General features: G+C 50.9%; 1 pseudogene; it reads left to right on the top strand.

Annotated features, from left to right (window-relative positions):
* Window positions 1-13,249, top strand: part of LOC130157027 (hydrocephalus-inducing protein homolog) — a 69,181-nt pseudogene that overhangs the window by 30,346 nt on the left and 25,586 nt on the right.

Below are 13,249 nucleotides of genomic sequence, written 5' to 3'. Positions count from 1 at the left end.
AGTGCTGTTTTGTTTCTCTTCAGTCTAATCCATCTGGCTACCAGCTTCCTAATATTTAGAGCAGTAATCGATGGAGGAAGGTACTGGCTGTTGAATGCTGGGAACGCATTCTTCATAAAACCTGAAATTTGTTTTGAAATCTTGTTCAAGGGTTTGCTTAATATTCGGAAAGATATTTTAGCTCTTCTGTAAATTCCCTCTCCTCCTGCACAACAGGCCCCCCAGAGGATGACCCAGTGCTGGGTTTCTTACTTTCAGATAGTTAAAAGTTACCATGATGTGCTGAGATACCGGTGGCCATAGCCATGCAGATGGATGCTGGAATAAAACACGGTGGTGTTCCCGCTGTCTCAGAGAGCATCGCTCAGGAGTGCACAGCCCAAAGCACCTGCTCTACTGCTGTGTAAGAAGCCTCTCTTTTAATTTCAAGTTCAGGTGTTGCTTTGTTCAGGTTGCAGAGTGAGCTGTGTCCTGCTGTCTCTGGGAAATACGTCAAAAGCATGTAAGAATGAGAGAGCTGACAGCCTGTAATAAGATCATCGTGTTGTGTAAGTAACGATAGGGCAGGTACGTCTGGATTCAGTAAATGTGCTTTCATGGCAGCAAAGCATCCCAAAGCACAGACCCACGGACATTACCCCATCAGGTGAAATACCTAGGGCTACATTGCTGGTACAGTACAGAGATTGTTTTGTTGTTGTTTTTTTCTTTTCCTCCAGACTTATATATTAAACCATCAAGAGTCTTAAATAAATGTCACATCTAATTTGGCACCCAGGCCATGAAGCCTGAAGCTGCCCTGGGCCAACCCTGACAGCTCTGCTCTGTGTCAGTTTATCTGCCTGGCAGAAAGACCTGCTGCTCCCTCCTGACTCGCTGGCGTCTGCACGCTCTCGTCTGTACCGGGAGGTTTGTGGGTTTACACAGTCAGCACGATGCCAGATCCTTCTCTCTGTGGTAGAAGGTGCTCCGGCAAAGCCCTCCAGCCTTCAGAAGCGTCCTCGGTGCCTGCAGCCGGGAGTGTAAGTGCTCTCCAGGAGAGCAGCGGTAGGGGATGCTTAGCAAAGCGTGTAGAAGCAGGCAGTGCATATGCTTTCTCCCTCGTGGGCCTTGGAGGCAGCATTTTTCTGTGCTGGAGGCTTTATTCACGTCTTTGTTTAATCGCTTCTGATGGTTTTACCTTCCAAGCCTTTGTCCAGTTGCTTTGTGGATTTATAGCGATGAGCGCCTGTAGGCACCTATGGCAGTACGTTCCAAAGGAAGGAATATTCCTAGGAAAAGTACTAGAACTACTTTTCTCTCATTTTAACTAATACCATTTCAGGCCCTCGGGTTCCTGTTTTACAACAAATTGTGACAATTTTTTCCTTGTTCACTTTTTCCCAGGCCATTCATACTTCTACAAACCTACCTATCTCCTGTGTGGTTTCTAGGTTGAGGAATCCTGTTCAGTCTTCGTATAGAAGCTGCTCTGTACTTCGGAGAAGGGCAGAAAGAACGATTAAATTTCAAAGGCTTCAGGTTGGTTTTTAAGATCAGAACTATACCCATTATTTCAAGACCCACCTGGCCATGGGTTTAGACAGCGAGATCATGATAGTTTTCGTGGAGTTCATTTTGCAGTACTTTGTTGTCTTGTAGAGCATTTTTCATGTCATGTTTCCATGAACCCGAGCTGTACATGCTCAAAGCACTGTGCATGTCTCCCATTTCTTGGGTCCTGCTTCCTCTGCTTGCCAACGTACGCCGAGGATTCAGCGGAGGGGGGAGGCAGTGCTTATAAAGCACACCTGCCTCTGTAACGCTTCTGAACCTCAGTTATTTTTCTACGCTAAGTTGTCCGTTCCAGAAAGCAGGCTGTCCAGTCATTGGAGACGTCGCTGTTTCTCTCGCAACATAACTCATCTCTGGCCACGAGTCCCTCCCACTCCTCCTGGGCTCCCTTAAGAGCAGAGAAGTTGAGGTTATACAGGCACGAAGGCTGAACTCTCCATGTGTGGAGGTGAGGGAATGGCTTCAGAGATCTGTTTGAAGGGTGATTCATTCCCAACCTCCCTCCAAGAGAGGGGCTCTCTTTCTCCTGGCACGGCTGTGATTCGCCGCATTGTGTCTGCCTTAGGGTTTAAGGAGTCCGTGTAGGACACCGCCAGCTCTCCCCCATGCTGTTGCGTGGCTGCCTTGGAAAGGCAGGTCCATCCCCTGGCTGCCTTGCTGAGGTGGAAAGCAAAGGTGTGCTCGCTCGGGTTGTGGGACAGCTTGGGAATACTCGGTGCAGACTTGCACGCTCAGGCACAGGCACCGACAGGCTCCAGGCAGAAGAAATGGGCTTGCAGGGCTGTGATGGGCAGGTTGGCGTGGGCCGTGCCCCACCAGTCTCGTTCCGACCTGTCTGCACAGACACACAGCAAGTGAGGGTGCTGCTGCTCCAACACAGTGAAGTTCTCATCTGCGTCCCATCCTGCCGTGGGCTGTCACTTTGCTTGCCTCCCTCTTCTGCCTACATGCCCCAGGCACCTTGGCTTGTTGGCAACAAGGGATCAGGAGAGACACAACCCCGGTGGCGTGCTTGCAGGAGACTCTGGGCGAGCCGTGACCGAGGTGGGACTCCTGAGAGTCACCTGAACGACTCAGATGCAGAATTCCCTGGGACCCGAGTGGGATGGCAACCCAAAGGCCACCTGGGCACATCTGAAAAAGTCCCCCTGTAGACAGGGTCACCTTGGGGATAAATCTTCACAAGCCCACCCAGAAATAAGGTGCTTAAGGTGGTGTCCAGGACATCCTCGTGCTGTACACATGCAGCTATCAGGCTGTGATAAAGGTATTGATCTGTGGAACTGCTAATACAGCTAAAGGCTGTGACACTTCTGTTCCCTGTGGCTTCCTCTGTTCCTTGTACTCCCATCAGCAAGGGCGATGAGCAAAGTCTCGCTTTTGCTTTGTTCCAGGTGAAGATATTCACACAAGCCTTCATGGAGCCGCTGAAGATGTCAACATCAGGCTAGACAGGAACTCCTTGACAGCTGGGAAGACCTACATCACGCTGTCAAACCACAGATCCGTGGTCATCCACAATCGGAGTAAAGTCATAGCCCACTCCAGTGGAAGGCTTTTGTTAGTCAAGAAGAGGAGGATCAGGAGAAGCTGAGGTTCATTGGGAAGATTCATTTCAGTAAGACAGGCTGCCCAAGGGTAAAACTAACGTACGGCCTCAGAGGGATGTTGGTGCTTTTTTGAATGGCGTAGGACAAGTAAACCATCCACGACACCAGGGTGTCCCCCCCTGGGCTTCAGGGTAATGGAGCTCAGTGCTTCCCATTCCGGTTCCATCCATGTTCCAGCTCATGTTTTGGGGAGGAAAGGCTGCATTTCCTCGGAGAGCAAATTCCCATCTGTGGGAGCCCTAAGTCAGTGAGGCCAGGTCCCTGGGCTCGCAGAGGGTCTGTGAGGCTGAGGAAGGTGTCGGCACTCCTTACCTGGGACTGCGTTGAGCGGTAGCACCTAACAGCTGCAGGCAGCGTACCTGTTGTGATATTCACTGCAGTTTCTTCCCCTCCAGCTTTGATAAGATGGCAACCTTCTTCAGCCTTCTTGTCCAGTAGTGCGCAGGGCAGGGTGCTTTGCTGGCCCCGAACGTTGAGGCCATCCGGCTGTAGGATGCTGAATTGCCTTGCGCTGTCCCGGCTTCCAGCACAGCGAGGTATCCCTGCCCCTTCTCCGGGGCTCGGAGAGTTCGGAGGTGGAGGGTTCTGCGGGGAAGGCAGGGCAGCACAGGACTTGGAAGTGCCTTTGGGCGTCAGCACCTGTGTCTTCGTGGTGCTGAGAGGTGGGGCAGGCTCTCCACAGGGTGTCTCTGAAGCTTTGAAATTCCATTTGGGGCAGCAGGGAAACACTTCTAGCCCAAGGGGATGCACTGGAAAAGACACTTAGAAGCTGGGGTGATTTAGGGAGTCCTTGTGTGCCTTCTCAGAGCTGAATGGCTGTAGGTGTATAGGAGTTAGTCTGAACCCAGAGCTGGTCAGGAAACTGCCTTCAGCTGGAGAACTTTTTGAGGGCTTCTGAGCAAATAAAGTTCAGTGTAATTAGGTCAGAAATGCCTTGAAGGCCAAAACTAGTTTTCCACTCTTCTCTGTTTTTAATTGCGCAGTGTGTGACTTCTGTGCAAGATCAGTGTGTTAACAGAAAAAGTCTCATGACCTTCTCTTAGTACGTCCCTGCGCCATTCTTTTAGCATCTCTTCCCACCTGCCTATCTCAGATGGGACCCTGAGTGATCCTCTCTCCCCTCAGAAGCAACCAGGTTTCCCCACAGTTAACTTCAACCCATTTTTTTCCAATGGCACTTGATCTTATGCCAGCTCATGTTCTGTACTCTGAGCAGAGTGCTTTGTTCTTCCTTACTTGCAGTCTTAGGGGTGGTCATAGCTCCGAGGCCTCTGTGCTGCTGTAGCAGAAGCTTTTGAGATGTCAGAGCAGAGAGGACCTTTCCAATGGGAGGAGGCAGTTCAGCACCCTGTGCTTGGCTGTCACCCCAAAAGACCTGGATCATCACAAGGTCTACCCAGGGGTTTGCTCTGTCTCCCTCCTGCAGGACTTTCTGGGATTCAACAATGGAATTATTGTCTGTTGATGAAGGCTTAGTTGAGGGTTGCTCATCTCGGTGCCTGGAAGCCCCCCTCATGCACAGCGCTGTAGGTCAGCCGTGGAAAAACATTTCTCATGACACTCCACAGGGAGCAAGCCAAAGAAAGTATTTTTGGCACTGGTGACAGCATTTGCCCGAGGCTCTGTCTGCGTGCTGCTAGTAATGTCCATGGCTGTGTTTCCTTTCTAAATGCATTGGAATTTAGCTGGGTGGTGATTGCGGTCCTGTTTATACCACGTTGCCCTGATGTGCTGTGTATGGAGCCTTCCCCTCATCCCCCTCGAGTAGTCACCTGCTGGTCCTTGGTGGCCAGGGGACTGGAGCGTGAAGGGGGCACATCCACGTGCCAGCTGGGAAGCAAGTGCTCTGCAGCAGTGCTCCTTTCTCACCTCTCGGTTGCGAGCTTTAAACACTAGAATGATTGCTGCTACAACTACCGAGTGAGGGAGAGGTGACCTGTGTCAAAGCTCTGTGGAGAAGGCCAAAAAGAGAAAAATGTTGCAGTGGTTCAAGGCTGGATGTAAGGGTTTGCATTCAGAGATGCTGGTCCTGCCTTCGTTATTGGGTGATGCTAGGCAAAGTCCCTTCACCTCTCAGGGCCTCTGTCTTCATGCATATAAACCCATTAATTTCACTGAAGTGATGCAATGCCTGAAAGTCCGTGAGTTGGCTTTTCAAATGCTCTGGGATCCTCTGCTGGATGGCAGTGTAGGCAGTGGAGCAGATCTAGTTTGCTTATCCCTGCCAGTCCAAAAGGGAGGGTAAAAAAGAGTGATGCTGGTAACCTGCAGCTGAATCCCAGCTGCTCTCCCCTTGCCAGCGAAGCACTGCAGTGTGTGCTCCTTCATCTTCATCCATCTCCCCCAGCACCTCTACGGGAGGAAAAGCCATCTGAGGGTGTTGGTGGGTTGTCCATTAGTCGTGGCAGTAGCTTTGAGCCAGGAGGCTCTCCTGAGGGCTGCTAGCTTTCAAAAACCTCCTCTTAGCTCGTGAGTGTGGCGTAAAACTACCTGCCGTGCCAGCGAACAAGTGATAACCTGATCTGCTTGGGACCCCGTGGCTTGGGGTCAGCCCCTTGCTGAGCTGCTCCTGCTGTTCCTCCCCCAGTGCGTGGCTGCTCCTGCGCTTACGCGACAGTCTCTGCAAATATGTTGTTTATTAAATGATCTGCTTGGTTTGTGTCTCCCCATGGCTGCAGGTGCTGTCTCAGGCTGCAGAAGCAGGAGGAGAATGAGAGGGATTCTTTTCTCAAGCAGCGTGCAATGGACCCCACGCTCCAAGAACGCCTTTCCCTTCTCTCCCGTGCCTTCCAGAACCAGAGGGCAAAGGTGCGAGAAGACTCTATGCTTTTCTCCAGTGATATTTTTGCCATTGAGCCGGTGGTAAGCGATAGCTGAGAACCTCTCTTCCTCCTCCTCCTCCTCCCTGAATGAGGTCACTTGGCAGATACCCGCGTCAGCGTCTTGATGTGCCGAGAGGGAAGACATGAGGTTTCTAGTGAGGCTGGGAGAGGTTGTTGCAAAAAGCGTTTCTAAACAGTGAGCTCCTGGCAGGCGGCGAGAGCCTGCCTAAAGCTGAGCTCTGCTGCAAGGGCTGTAAATTAAGGGCACTTCATAAGTGTCCTTACAGTGTTCAGGGGTACTGATTATTATATATAAGGGCAGGCCTTACACGTAGCGTATGGGGATTAACCATGGGCTTTAGTTCACCTATTGAAGAATGAAAAGGTCCTCTATGGAAAGGAGGCCAAGTTCAGCCCGTTTAATCACGGAAAGACCAATCCCTTCATATAATCTGGATTTATACCATGTGTGACTCTCCCTCCCAGCATCGTCTGTGAGCCTGCACGCAAGGCTGGCAGCTTTAAACGAACTTTTTGAGTTTCACTGCAGACTTGGAGAAAACTTTTTGCTTTTGTGTTTGCGCAATCAAAACCTCATGTCCTTCAACGAAACAGAGCCCTGACTGAGTATTTGCATGGTCTGAGATGAAGAATGCCTGCTGCCTGAGCAATGCAAAATCCCTTCTCATCCTGTTGCAAACGCTAGAATAATCCGAGCCTCTTCTTTCTTTTATAGTAGGTGAAACTATTATTTTTTTTTTTTAAGGAAGGGGATCTTGTTCTCTTCTTGGTTACTCCTATAGCCCGAATGAGGCTGAGAGCCCCCCATGTGAGCACAGCTGCAGTTTCACACCACTGCAGCTGAGAGCAGCATGATGGGACCAAGAGCCTGTGTCAGAGCAGCGGGGGTATTGCAGAGAGCGGGAGCCGATCGCCTGAGCTGTGCCAGCTGGTTTTGGAGCATGTCGCAGGGCTCCTGCTTCATTACAACTGGGCTAGGTCTCCATAACGAGCTTAACCTGCTCTTGGGCTCCTGAAGTGCATTAGGGTGAGGTCCAGCAGCCTGGCTGCCCGCTGAGTCCTGGTGCTCCGTGTAGCGCTGTACGGACCCAGAGTGTAGCCTGGCCTCAAGTCTTGAGTGGAAACCTTTCCTGAATGGCTGTGTTGATGTTACAGTTTGCTTAGGACTGGGTGTAAGTGGGATACTACAGGAGTCGTTCCCCTCCTGGCTGGTTCAGCATTATCAGTCTTTAGATTTCCATTAATTCCATGATTTATGGACCAATGGGTTTCACATTCATAGTTTTGCTGATGTCTGTCTTCCCCCCTGGCGTACGGGTGTCTTCACATCAAATGTTAGTCTTTTTTCCTATCAAATGTAAAATCTAAAAATCCACTGCTGCTGACTTCCACAACCTTCTCCCCGGTGAGAGTCCCGTAACTTGTAGCGTGGACAGAGACCCTTCTTGCAGCGCCGTGTAAATCTGCTGGAGGGGCCCCACCAGAGCTGGGACCTTGCTGCCTCGGACCTTCTGGCCAAAAGCGGCGGCTGCTCTTCTCACCTATCACCTGTGGTGCCTGGGAGCACCCTATAGAAAGAATCAAACCCTTGGAACAAGTGGCTGGAGGTTCCCAGAGGTTAGGAGGCCGCTGGAGGGACGATAGCCTTGGAAAGGCTCTCTGGGCAGGGTGGCTTTGCAGGGTTTGTGCAGCAGCTTTGCTGTGTAAGCAGGCCGTTAGCTGCCAGGGGTTGCTCTCAGTGGAAGCTGCAGCAGGCTGTTTCAGCCTGTATAAGGTTAACTTGCTGATGAAAATAATAAGAGAAAAGAGGAGGAGCGGTTTTGCAGTCAGCCTGTGACCATGAACGTTTTGAGCAGCCGTCCAAGCCTGTGGGAAACAAGCTGTTCTGTAACTCTGACTTCCTGAGTGCATCTCAAAGTTGATTTATTTTTGCAAAGACGCATGGTATGTCAGCAGAAGCATCTGTGGTAGAAGCCCAGGTGGCTGTCAAAGGACAAAGTCCTTGCTTTTTGCTGCACCTTCCCCACCACAGCTTAGCTGTAAGTCACAGTACAGACACGTGGGAGCTGACTCCTTGGAAATGGAAACCAGAGGAAAGGGAGGAAAAGGATTTGTAATCATTGCTCTTACCTTGACAAGTCATCACTGTCTTGTCATTGCCTGGTAGCGACTCCTCAGTGCCACGTGTCAGCTCTGAGCCGATGGAGGTGGTCTTCAAGATGTGCAGGTTACGCAAGTGCTACTGCTGTTGGTGCAGAGGTTGGGCCAGGAGATAACAGCGATATTTGTTCCTGCAAACGTCCACCTCAGCTGAGGTGCCCAGCTGGTCCCCATCCAAATGAGAGGGGACTGCAGAGCACTTTGGTTTTTGGCAGAAGGCGCCATCTCCAGTGGGAGCTATGGTCCATCCCTCCGCTCGCTGTGGGTTCGGTTATTGATGGGAAGGGGCAGATACTGGCTTTGGCGCTGCCTTTTCCCTGAGTGCCCTGAACTAACAGGATGCACTTTGGGGAGTCACTTCAGTACTTGTGTTGCCAGCTCTGCCTTTGGGGGTTTTGGTGTGCTTTGAGCAGTGATTTCCTTTCCATGGATCACCTTCTCCCTCCACCAAACAAAGCAGGCCGACAGTTGGTGGTGCCCCGCTTTCCAAGACCAGCTTTTTCCTTTTCAGGCTGGTGGAGGTTGAGGAGATTCGCATTATTTAGGGGCTGAGGGAGGGGAAATAGGATCTGCATCTATTTATGGTTGGTCTCCTTATTGAGGTCACTTCTGTAGCGGTGAGTCATGGTGTGCCGTCCCCTCGGGTATCACGTTGGCATATGCTGTAGCAAAGCCAGGGCACAACAGCAGGAGTTTTTGTGCTGGATCATCATACATCCACCGTCTGTATTTTATGCCACCTGCCAGCTGCAGCCTGCCTGAGGCTGACATTAAGCCAGAAGTGTTGCAGTATCGTGTTCACAGCACTGCATAGTTGCATTTCTGCCCTGGCAAGCATCCACGGTAGTTTTCCATGATCTGACTCAACTGCCATCTTACGGAGAATATGCTAGCCGCGGCAGACCGCTGGCTCCTGCCGTGTCCTAGGGCTGGTACGCCTATGTAGCAGTAGCCCGCAAGGGTGAGTAGTGAAGTGTATCCTTTTAACCAGCAATTCTTTCTTCCCCGTGGGGTAGCAGGAATGTGAGGAACCTTTCCAACAGCCTATTTTCATTTCCCAGGAGAAATAGGTCACAATATTTTCCAGTTTTATGGTCTGACATACAGCAGTAATGAAGGGAGAAATGACAAAGGTTTCCCAAAACAGTCATGTCCTTCACAATTTTTTTTTAGCCACAGAATAGTAGAATAATGTGTAACTGATGATTTCTTCTTGCCCTCTCCCTTTGAGTCAAACAGTCTGGCGTGCAGCTTCACTGACAATACAGGGAAGCTGATTGTGGACGTACTGCCTGAAGTTTCTGTCCAAATACGTTGAATCCTGGAGAATGGTGATTTCATGTCAGAAGCTCAAGAGGTTTGAGTCTGTTAACTGCTGGTGCAGGTTTTCTTGGGAGTGAGGATATGAGTGCAAGGCTCCATCAATAATGCTGCGTTAGGATTGTTGCAGAGAGCTGTGCGGGTGCATATGAATACATGGGTTGTGTTGCTCGTCCGTAGGCTTGTCTCCTCTGATGCCTTAGAGCAGTCTCATCTGACTGTGCCTTGGGATCCAGCAGCACCCTGGATGTAGGGAGATATGTCCCTTACCAGGATCTTATTGCACCACTGACTGGCTTCCTGGAGCATGGCAGGACATCTGGTGAGTTATACAGCGTACAGAGAGATGCCAGCAACACTGCAGCGATCACCGTGGTCTCGGTGGTGTTGGGCAAATCATCCCGCTGGGGCCTCGGCCGCTGGGAATAACACCTGCAGGGACCCATCGCCACTCCCTCGCTGTTTGAAGATTTACGCTTGCAGGGTTCTCCCAGGTTCTTGCTGAAGCTGGATTTTTTTTGTGCAGCGGAAGTTCACCATTTTGGTGTTCGGTTTGGGTTATTTTGAGCCAGGATCACATTCTAGTGTCAGAGAAATGCCACGTGGGCACTGACCCAGCTCCGGTTCCGCTTCCGACAGCAGCGGTGATGCAGGAACGGGAGGAGGCCAGGACAACTAGGGCTTTGTGTCATGGGCAATGTCTCATACCCCCTGTGGAGACCTGCAGGCAGCTGGAGCAGATTGCAAAGCCCTGATATTCCTCTTCTGCCAGTTGTTGCCTGCAAGCAGAGGGAGGCTTGGACAGTGAGCCCTGGCCGGGGTAGCCAGCCCTGACGGGACCTTGCCTTTGTTTGTGAGCTGGTTTACAGATCTCTTCTGCAATGATGAAGGCAGGCATGGTTTTCTTTCTTTCTGTCTTTGTAACTAAGAATGGAAAAATCCATTTGACTTGCTAAATCTCTTCTGATCTGAGAAGACGTGTTCACATGGCTGTAGTGACACAGGGATATAAGGGAAGGTTTGGAGGGAAACCGTATCTTTTCTTTAGGTCAGCTGGCACTTCTGAAGAGATCCTTGATATGCCGAAGCCAGCCAGTTTAGTTCCTTTATTATAGCCCTAATTAAAAAAAAAAAAAAAAAAAAGGCAAGCCTTTACCGGGTGCTAGTTAAGGTAAGGGACTTAATTTTTTTCACAGCTGCTTCCAAAGTCTTACACATTTTGTAAGTGTTGTTTGCTCCTTGCTCATCATTGATGCTCTAAATAAAGGCTTACAGGGCTGTGGTTGAAAACAAGAAATGTAACGTTTGAAGGTAAATGGTTTGTTGTCTCCTGTCTTAGGAGGGAGATGTCTGGCCAAATTCTTCAGTTGAAATTTACGTGATCTTCAGACCCCGAGAAGCCAGAGTGTATCAACAGTCTGCTGCGACATCTCAGGTACAGCTCCTTTCTCCTCCTCCTGCTACCCACAGCAAAGGCGAGGCACAAATACTCTTCCAGCCCAGTTGGTTCCCACGGAATTCCTAGGAAGAGCCGGTGGTCAGCAGGGCAGTGCCAGCACCTTCCTGCTGTCCCCGTGGCTCCCAGCTGGTCTGTGCAGAGCCAGGGCTTAGCGCGCCTGGCTCCGACCGCTGATCCCAGAGCAGCCAAAGCAGCGAGCTTTCATACCATGCATTCGTTGTGCTGCAAGGTGTTTGTAAAGGCAGAGAGGTACTCGCAGAAGAGCTTTGGTGGACGAGCACTAAGCCCCTATAGACCTCCAGGATGAGCCTTTATTACGTGGATGCACCATCGGGCTCCTGAGGCGGTAGGAGCTGAGTGAAACGTGCTCCCTGCCCCTGGGTCACCTCCCGCTCTCCAGGCGCTGCCAGACCGTAGTGGCTGAGCCCTGCTGAGCGCAGGGTGTCTGTGAACGTACCACACGTGTGCTGCTGTCCCTGCGTGGGAATCGTCACCTCGTGGCTCAAGTCTATGCTTCATCTGGGTCGCGTGTTACAGGGCTCGCTGTCCTCAGCAGGGTGAGCACCCTCCCCAGAAGTCAGAGTGCGAGCAGCCTGCTAGACAAGCTTTATGCTCCTCCCGGCTGACAGAAGTGCTGTCGGGTCTTTTTCTGGGAGCGGTTATCACTGACCCACCGAGTTACGCCGCCTTTGCCCTTACAGAGGTGATGGCCTTGCTGTGCTGGCACGGGGCAGGGAATGCTTGCAGCAAGCTCCGTGGTTCAGGTTACCTTGTCCTTCCTCTCCGTCCGTGTGGTGCTGCTTGAGGTGTTTTTCAGGAGTGGGAGGTCCCTGTCAGATTTCCATCCAGGGAACGCTCTGGTTTTCCCCATCTAAGAGGAAGGAGGTGCGAGGCCCGTGGTCCCCAGCAGCCAGGCTCCCGTTCTGGAGGGTGCTGAGATCACTAACCCAGCTGCTTCGAGCCATTCCTTACTGCTCCAAGCTGACAGATACAAAGGCCATGAAACAGCTTTTTATTGATACGGTAATTGCGCAGGGTTTACTTGGCAAATGCCACCTACAGTAATTAACCAGGGCTCGTGTTAACAAACCGCCTTCCTGGCCGCCAGCTGCAGTTGTTAGAGCTGTGGAAGGAAAGGGTTGATTTAAAAAGTTGCTCCCAAGGGAATCCTGGCTCAGCGCTGTGCTCCTGGCCCTGGGATTTTTGCTGTGGTGGTGGGGCTGTCCATCACTTTGCTGCAGGGATCTCCAGGGGTTGTGCCTGGAGAGCTTTTGTTGTTGTTGTGGCAGAGAAATAGGAAAATTACTTACATGCAACCTGGGAGTTACAGGAAACAGAGCTGGGCAAGCGATCGGTGTTTAGAAAGAGGAGCCTGCTCTGGAAAAACCCTCGTGGTCCCTCAGGAGATCTGAACTCTTCCATGGGCCCCTTGGGAGAGGACCTCAAGGAGGTCACCTACCCCCCATCCCTCACAAAACAGAGCTGAGCTGCTGTATCGTCAGGGTGGAGACTGTCCCAGGGTGCAAAAAGAGTTTAAAGAAGAAACCCGTGATCTTTAACTAGGGAGTCATTAATTTTGCTTCTTGACGACTCTGAGCAGTGTGACTGCCTTCCTCGTGCATTTGCATGCCAGTCACAGATCCCTTTGGAGGACGATTTGCAGACAGCGTGTGCCCCTTGCAGGGAATATTTAGAAGCTTTGCCCTAGTGCAGCACTGTGAAATTGCAGTTGGATCTCGAGCCCCACGGGGAAGTGGCTGGCCTCCATGTGTGTTTTTGCAGTTGCCTCCATAAATTGCTTAGCCGAACGCTTCTGGATCAGGTGATTTACAGAACTCATCAGCACTGTGCAACTTGCAAAGCCAGCGGTTAAGAAGTGGTTTGAAATTTGTTTTGTTTAAGCTCAAAATGAACTTTCTTAGTTATTCATGCAAATAAAGCCATGGCTCTTGAGTGCTGGAAGGAAGCACGTGGTGGGGGGGCTCAATCACCTAAAATTCTTTTTTTGTTGTTTTTTTCTGGATATGGAAATGTACTGGGTTACATCTGATTTCTTCCAAAACCCATTTCTAAGCCGCTTTTGCAGGGAGAAGCAAAATCCTAAGTGCTGATCCTTCCTTCACTTGCCGTGTCCTACATCGTGTAAAACTGGATCTCTGTGTTGATGTGGTTGGTTGAGAATCACGTTCAAAACCAACCTCAAAACCTGGGGACGTTCCGTGGGCAAAAAAATGAGTGCCAGAAAGCAGCAGAAGTTAGGGACTTGGGAAACAGTTCTGTGCTGTTGGGCCACCCACACCCCT

This window comes from Falco biarmicus, chromosome 11 (genome assembly GCF_023638135.1).
Source record: "Falco biarmicus isolate bFalBia1 chromosome 11, bFalBia1.pri, whole genome shotgun sequence".
NCBI classification, from domain to species: Eukaryota; Metazoa; Chordata; class Aves; order Falconiformes; family Falconidae; genus Falco; species Falco biarmicus.
The sequence above is the reverse complement of the archived record's forward strand: the minus strand, read 5'-3'. Positions and strand labels throughout refer to the sequence as shown.